This window comes from Carcharodon carcharias, chromosome 29 (assembly GCF_017639515.1).
Source record: "Carcharodon carcharias isolate sCarCar2 chromosome 29, sCarCar2.pri, whole genome shotgun sequence".
NCBI classification, from domain to species: Eukaryota; Metazoa; Chordata; class Chondrichthyes; order Lamniformes; family Lamnidae; genus Carcharodon; species Carcharodon carcharias.
Genome location: NC_054495.1, coordinates 7,107,156 through 7,115,161, shown reverse-complemented (window position 1 = coordinate 7,115,161; position 8,006 = coordinate 7,107,156).

Here is an 8,006-nt window from a genome sequence, read left to right as displayed (position 1 = left end):
AGAGATGAGGAACTTTAGTTTTGAAGACAGACTGGAGAAGTTGTGAACTGAATTTCTTGGAGAAGAAGGCCGAGAGGAGATTTGATAATGGTATTCCAAATGATGAGGGGTCTGGACAGGTAGTCAGGACGAAACTGTTTCCACTTGTGAAAGGATGGAGAACGAGAGGGCACAGATTGAAAGTAATTGGGGAAAAGAAGCAAAAGCGACATCAGGAGAAACTTTTCCACCTGCGAGTTGTTAAGGTTTGGAGTGCTCTGCCTGAGAGTGTGGTGTACGGAGATTCAATCAAGGTATTCAAGGGGATATAGACTGTTATCCAAAAAGGAGGATTGTGCAAGATTCCGGGTAGAAGGTGGGGGGAGTGGGACAAGGTAAATTGATCATTAGGCGAGATGGCGCAGCCACCACGACGGGCCGAATGGCCTCCTCCTGCGCCGGAACAATTCTGTGATGTTGAGACCAGGAGATTTTATGACGAAAAATGTTAGCATCATAAAATCGATTGTATTCACTCGTGAATGACGAGTCAGAAAAATCAATCTGTAATGATGACCTAGTGCATCAACTGGTCACCTAATGAGCGGATACAGGTATCTGGTGTGGTCTACAAGACACCTGGACTAAGGGTGTGAAGGGATAAATGTAGTTGGTATTCACTAGACTGCCCAATGTTCATAAAAATCTGTCATATTTCAGTCAGAATTTGAACTAAAACTCATGATACGCCCCAGGGTAAAACGAGGGCTCAATGTGACTATAGTCTGACATAAATCACCCAAAAATTATATTTTTGTCAGCAGTGTAAGATGCGGGATGCCGGCTAGGCGTCCTGTTTGACCGCTTTTAACACCCCCTCTTTCCATTCCAGTCAATGGGAATTATAATACGATGAAGCGTAACAATAATTGGCGATCTGCGAGTTTTGCATTACAGTCCCACACCAATCTGAAGCAGTGGGAGATTTCCAGACTGTCAGCCGGCGTGTCAAGTGGGCGGGAGGGTCGACCGAGAATAAAACATCCCGACTGATACTCGGCATGGATTCTGGCTAATTGGATTAAGTATCCGACCTTGTTTACAGCCAATTGGAATAAAGGTTTCGGGCCTGAGCCCACCGCCCACCGAACTTAACGAGATCTTACTTTAAGTTAGAGGGGAAAAGTGGTATTTGTCCACTAATTTGTCACCCCTTCCAATGTTCTTGTTTGAAGAAAATTTAGGCATGCATTTTTCAGAACTGGTTTTAGAAACTGCTCTCAAGTCCATTTCACACATTCAAACCTCGACGAATGTTGACAGAAGAGAGTGCTGCCGATAACAGGGTCTCACTTTGGCTTCTTTCCTGAAATTTTATACGCTCAATGATAGATGCAGAGTTAAATTAGTGAGCAAAATGCCCGCTTACCACAATAAGAGTTTAATGTCAAACAGCTCCTATATCCGACGTCACAAATGGGTATTAGTGCACACACTAACCGAGATGTCGAACCCACACGTACACCCATTGTAGTAAATTAACTGTCGCTACAAGTCTGGCATATTCACATCGTATAAGCTATGATAAAACTAATATGTGTGAAATGGGGTTTAGAGGCGGCAGCAAGCGTGGACTTTTCTATCTTTGAAGCCAATTCCAATTTATTGTGGTCATAAGTGACGGCACATTTGGTATGTGTACGTGCGTGAGGTGGAGAGGTATATGTTCTTTCTGTACTGAACATCATTGTGTCACTCTGAGATGCGCTATCATATCGTATTCACTAACAGACGGAACTAAGGACGAAACCGATTCCTTGCTTTGACGATGCAATCAACATTAGTTCCCAATATGTGGATTTGTCTCTTTCTTTCCTTCGTGTCATGGACAGAAGGTAAATTTCATATGTTTTACTAATTTCTGCAACAAATTATTCCTGTCCTGTAGAAAATGAATAGGAAATGCACAATGCAATTGACTTTTGGTAGTCCATTTTAAAGATAGCGATCTGACATGACATGAGTGTTTAATTCCTGATTTAGCTATGGCTAAATATAGTTATAAATATACTTGCCTATTCGAATAATACTCTAACGTTGGACACTTCAAATTATATTGAATGAGTATTGTAAAGCATTTGTAGAGCATTAATTGATATTTATTGAGTGATTCAAGTGAGATTCAATGAATATTTTGATGTCTATTTTAATTAATACTGATTTTAATGTATGTTTATCGAGGATGTTTATTGGACATTCTCTTGCTTTTTAATGACAACGTATTCGGCTTTTGGACTCGGGTTAAATATGTAAATATGTTGCTTATGCACTGATCAAATAGATATTCTAATGAACATTTGAAAATGCGTAATTGGCATTTAATTAGTATTTTACTTGAGCTGAAAATTCATTAACTGACCCCAAAATAGTGATTGTGTAGTGGGAGTACTTGAAAATTGACAAAAAAATTAATCGCCACTAAAGATATTGAAATGGACTTTCGATGGAAATTTCGAACAGCTGACAATTCCTGTTTTTAATTTTATTTTTCTGTCTCAGTTATTTGTAGTCGTCAGTTCTCGATGGTGATGCCGGAACATGCATCTGCCAACTTGAGTTCAGTTGTAGAAATTCCGTGCAGGATGTATAATATGGAATATATGAGCAACTTGCAGGGGAGGTGGTTGAAGTGGGACCCTGTTAACTCCGGTGGCATTACTATCTGTGACAGCAGGAAACCAGGGTGGGAGGGTTATAACTGCCGTGAAAGAATTCAGTTCAAATGCAACCTCGAGAAAGCGCAATGCTCCCTCCTGATAAAGGACATCAGTAAGAGTGAGGAGGGGACATATCAATTCATCGCCGAAGTCTCCTCCAAGGGACTGTTTCTACATTTCGCACTGAGCGTTATAAAGTCCGACTTTCTCTTTCCGGTGTTTGTTTTGTTTCTTTATTTATTGCTATTTCTTTCTCTAGTCTGAATGTGTAAAGTGGGCAAATGTTGCCATTTTCTCGGCTGAACGTTCAGGGTAGTTTAAACACAGGTTGGGGAAATACTGATAATAAACGCGATAGTTCCTACACTAAAGACAGCGCCATATGTTAATTACCCCAGTAAAACTGACCACCCGTGATGCTGTTTATCCTCCTTTTGAGGAATATTGCGAATCACATGTAGCTGTCTAGTCCCCTTATCAATATTGGGGACTCCGCGCGTTTGGTGTTTGTGATTCTAGGGGATTCCTGTGATGCTCTGAGTTTAGTCAGTATTAAGTGTATTATTACAATGAGGACAGCGAATCAGCATCCACATCAGCTCTCTTCATTTAAGTCAGATCTCACCGCTGGTTGGACTTCAGAATTGGCCTGAAAGAGCGAAGAGTGCTAACCTAGAGGCACCAACAAGCAGCCAAAATGGGAAGAGGGGAAAATGCCCCAGGAAAATACATACTTCTTGTCATTTCAGGCTCCGTGACAGTTAAATCCGGAGGTTCCCATATCAGACAGGGCCACTGAACCCAATATAATGATTTCTCTAGGAGCTGAATGAAGATGACTCGTCATTCATGCTTTGCATTTTTGTCTGCTTTAGATGGATTGGGAAAGTCAACAGTCAATTCCTCTCTCGTGGCGGTAGAAGGCAACTCCTCATTATTAAACTGCACCGTCAGGGAAACATTGGCCTGCAGTTTAAGATGGGAGAAAAATAGTGAAGAGATCAGCAGCTGTTCCACTGATGAATTAAAGCAGACGTTTCACAACATGACTTCTGAAGGTGACGGTGAATATTGTTGTGTGGCTGAATATAACCTGGGCACCGTAAATAATTCCACACAGATTTCTATGCAGCGTAAGTGTGCATAATCTTCTCAATTTGACACTTGCCTTTCATCTCAAGAACTATGAGTTAAATTCCAACATTCCCTTGTACCCTTGCTGGAAGTCTCCAAATTGAATGAGGCTGGGACAGAGGCAGTGCCGGGACCCTTTTGTGCAGGCAGGGCTGGGCATAGCCTCGATGGTTTCAATAATAGAAATAAACCTGGCTTTGGCTCAGGTTGGCAGGGGTGGAATATGGCTCACTGCGAATTAATTCACAGGCTGGTATCTTTGACCTTTGCCCACAAGAAAATTTCCCACAACTATTATTCTGCATCCAATTCTTCACAAGCAATGCTGGTAGTCTGGCGGAATTAATTTTCCATTCCATAGAATTAACATTTTGCATTTCGAAAAAAACATATATTCTCGAAAATTCTCGGATTAGTGATGGTAGCCCTGCTATTGGTATAACATATAGTTACAAATCGCTCATGGTGTAGAAGGATGACATTCAGCCAATCAAGCCCATGCTACCTTTCTGTCGGGGAATCCAAATGGACCCATCCCTTTGCTCCATCCTGGTAACAAAGCGCAGTCAGTTTCATTTTGAAATCATTCATTGTCTTCACTTCGTCTATCTCGTATACATTGAGGTCCAGGTCGTTAACAAATGGGCTCTTCCTCATAATCCCGCAGCATCTCCTGACCAAAATCTTAAATCATGTCCACAAATCCTTGTCCCATCATCAGCTAACGGGAACATATTTTCTTTGCTTCCTGCTATAATCTCGGTACATTCCTATCAAAACTTCTACAGCTTTGCCTAACGTAGAACGACCCCAGCTTCTGCGACCTAACATTGCAACGACAATCCCCAATCGCTGGAGCCATTCTGGTAAATCTCCACTGCACCCTCTCCAGGACACTCACATCCTTCATATAGCGTGGTGACCAGAGCTGCACCCAATCTTCTAACTGTGGCCTAACTGGAGCTGTATAGGGGTCCAGCATAACTTCCCTGTCCTTGTAATTGTATCTCTGTTTATGACACGGAAGATCCCATAAGCTTTGCCACCGACCCTCTCAAAGTGTCACTTTCAAGGATCTGTTCACCTGCAACTCCACGTCCCTGTATTCTCTTCCAAACGGTGCCATTTTACTTATGTTACCTCGCGCCATTTGTTCCACCAAAATCCATCATCTTCTTATTCAATTCAGTCATTTAACTCAGTCACTTCAATCAGTCACTTATTCAATTCCATTTGACGCTTGTCTGCCCACCCTTGTTAGCGTATCCTTGTCCGGTTATCTCGTTAGCTGAACATCCTGAAGAAACACAGCAGCCCTAATCAAAGGGAGATGTTTCAAAGGGGAGAACTGGGGAATAGGTGGAAATAAGTTGACGCTTTTCCAAACACTGACGGATGAAAGACATTTTGGCAACATTATAGATATTTATCTTTCTGTACTTGCTCTGTCTGAGGAATCTCCCAGTACATCTCTCAAGACAAGTATGTTTGGGATGAACATTCATTAGATTAAACATGAACTTGTTCCTAAGGCCTAACCCGCCGTAAGAAAAAATGTAACACGCCATTAAACGGGTAATATATACTGGTGGTAATATTTCCTAATTTGGAAAAACATATACCAAATCTATTGCATTTACTTAAGAAAACAAATTAATTTTTTATAGAAAAGATATAAATATATCTATAAAGATATAAATGTAATTATTTCTGTATTTCTTTTAGTTAAGCCCAGAATAACAGTGGGACTGATCTGCATTATCTCTGCAAATTGGACGAATTGTACCTGCAGGGTTAGAGGCAATCCACCTTCAAACATTACATGGGGCGTCAATGAGACAATCCTCCTTGCGATCAGGTCAGATGTGGAAATCATCTCCCGGGCGGCGGACAGGTGCCTGGCGCAGGAGTCCCTGACACTGGGCCTACCAACGGGAACTGGAAACCTGATTTCATGTAAAGCAGCGAATAAACAAGGTAATTCTATCAGCAAATACCAGCTCCACACTCAGGGTACAAGTTTAACCTGCTGAATATTATAATGGAGTCACAGCTCATTCACTAACTCAATTATAATAGTGTCAGCAAATTCCAGCGCCATTCAGCAGCTCAATCCTGCATCTATCTCTAGTTTGTACTCGGTGCACTTTCCATCACGAACGATACCAAATGAACAAAGTCATTAGTACTTTCTGAAACTTGCTGCATATATGAAAGTCAAAGTTATAGGAACAGAAGAAATAGACAATGGCATTGAAAGTGTTTGTTTTCTGAATTAAAATAAACACTTTAAAATGTCAGATTCACTTTCACAATCTGATAGCATCTGCAGTCTGCCCCGGCTTGTGTAAACTTCCATCTTGTTCAGCCCATCTGAGTAGATTATCATCGTATTTATCGACACTAAATTGAATTATCTGCCTAGATTATAGTTTAGAGTCTATATGACCTCTCCCTGTCAAATGTGGCACCTCACACTTCCCTGTAATCAATGCCAAGAAACATGTCTGCCCATGATGGTAACCTTTGTCATCATTGTCGCTGTCCACCAGTTTCTCAATTTGCTATCACAGAATCACAGGATCAGAATCACAGAATCATATAGTGCAGAAGAGGCCCTTCGGCCCTTCGTACCTGCACGGACATGTGAGAAACACCGGATCTACCTACCTAATCCCATTTAGTAGCACCTGGCACACAGCCTTGAATGTTATGACGTGCCAAGTGCTCATCAAGGTAATTTTTAAAGGATGTGAGGCAACCCGTCTACACCATCCTCTCAGGCCGTGCATTCCAAACCGTCAGCACCCTCTGGGTAAAAAGGTTTTTCCTCACATCCCCCTAAACCTCCTGCCCCTCACCTTGAACTTGTGTCCCCTCGTGACTGACTCTTCAACTAAGTGGAACAGCTGCTCCCCATCCACCCTGTCCATGCCCCTCATAATCTTGTACAACTCGATCAGGTTGCCCCTTAGTCTTCTCTGCTCCAACGAAAGTGACCCATGTCTATCCAGCCTCTCTTCAAAACCTAAACACTTCATCCCAGAGAACATCCTGGTGAATCTCCTCTGCAATCCCTCCTGTGCAATCACATCCTTCCTATAATGTGGCGACCAGAACTGCATACAATACTCCAGCTGTGGCCTCACCAAGGTTCCATACAACTCCAACATGACCTCCCTACTTTTATAATCTATGCCTCGATTGATAAAGGCAAGTGTGCCATATGCCTTTTTCATCATCCCACTAAGATGTCCCTCTGCCTTCAGAGATTTATGGACACACACGCCATGGTCACTTTGTTCCTCAGAACTCCTAGTGTCATGCCGTTCATTGAATACTTCCTTGTTAAATTACTCTTTCCAAAGCGTATCACTTATCAGTGTTAAATTCCATGTGCCACTTATCTGCCCATTTGACCATTCTGTCTCTATCTTCCTGAAGCCCAAGACACTCAACTTCACTGTTAAACACCCAGCCAATATTTTTGTCATCCGCAAACTTACTAATCCACCCTCCACATAGTCATCTATGTCGTTTATATAAAGGATGAATAATAGGGGACCCAGCACAGATCCCTTTGGTAAGCCACTGGACACGGACTTCCACTCACTAAAGCATCCTTCTGTCATCACCCTCTGTCTCCTACAACTAAGCCAATTTTGAATCCACCTTATCAAATTACCCTCCATCCCATGTGAGACACTTTGTAATTTTATTCTGTATTGCAACATACAAGTCAATTATAAATATCAGAACATCAGTGGTCCTAGAAAGGACATTGGGGAGCACCAATGTTAACCATCCAGCAGTTTTAAAAAGAACCATTCACCAAGACTGGATGAGTTCTTTATTTAAGCTAATATTTTTAACCAAGCTACTCCATGAGCCTTAATTTAAGTAACCAGACTTTTATGTGGTGGTTTGTCAAACTCTTTCTTAGAAGCAGTACAGGCAAAACCTATTGCTTCACCGCCCGCCCCCCACCAATCAACTTCCTCTGTTACTTCATTAAAAAAATCAATTCGCTTACTCAAGCATTATTTGTTTCTTACAAATCCGAGCTGGGTGCCCTCAGTTAAGCCAGGACTCTCCAAGACACCTACCAACAATGTAATGAATTAACCATTTAACATTATGAGGTTTCATCATATGAACTTTCACCTTCTTAGCCGA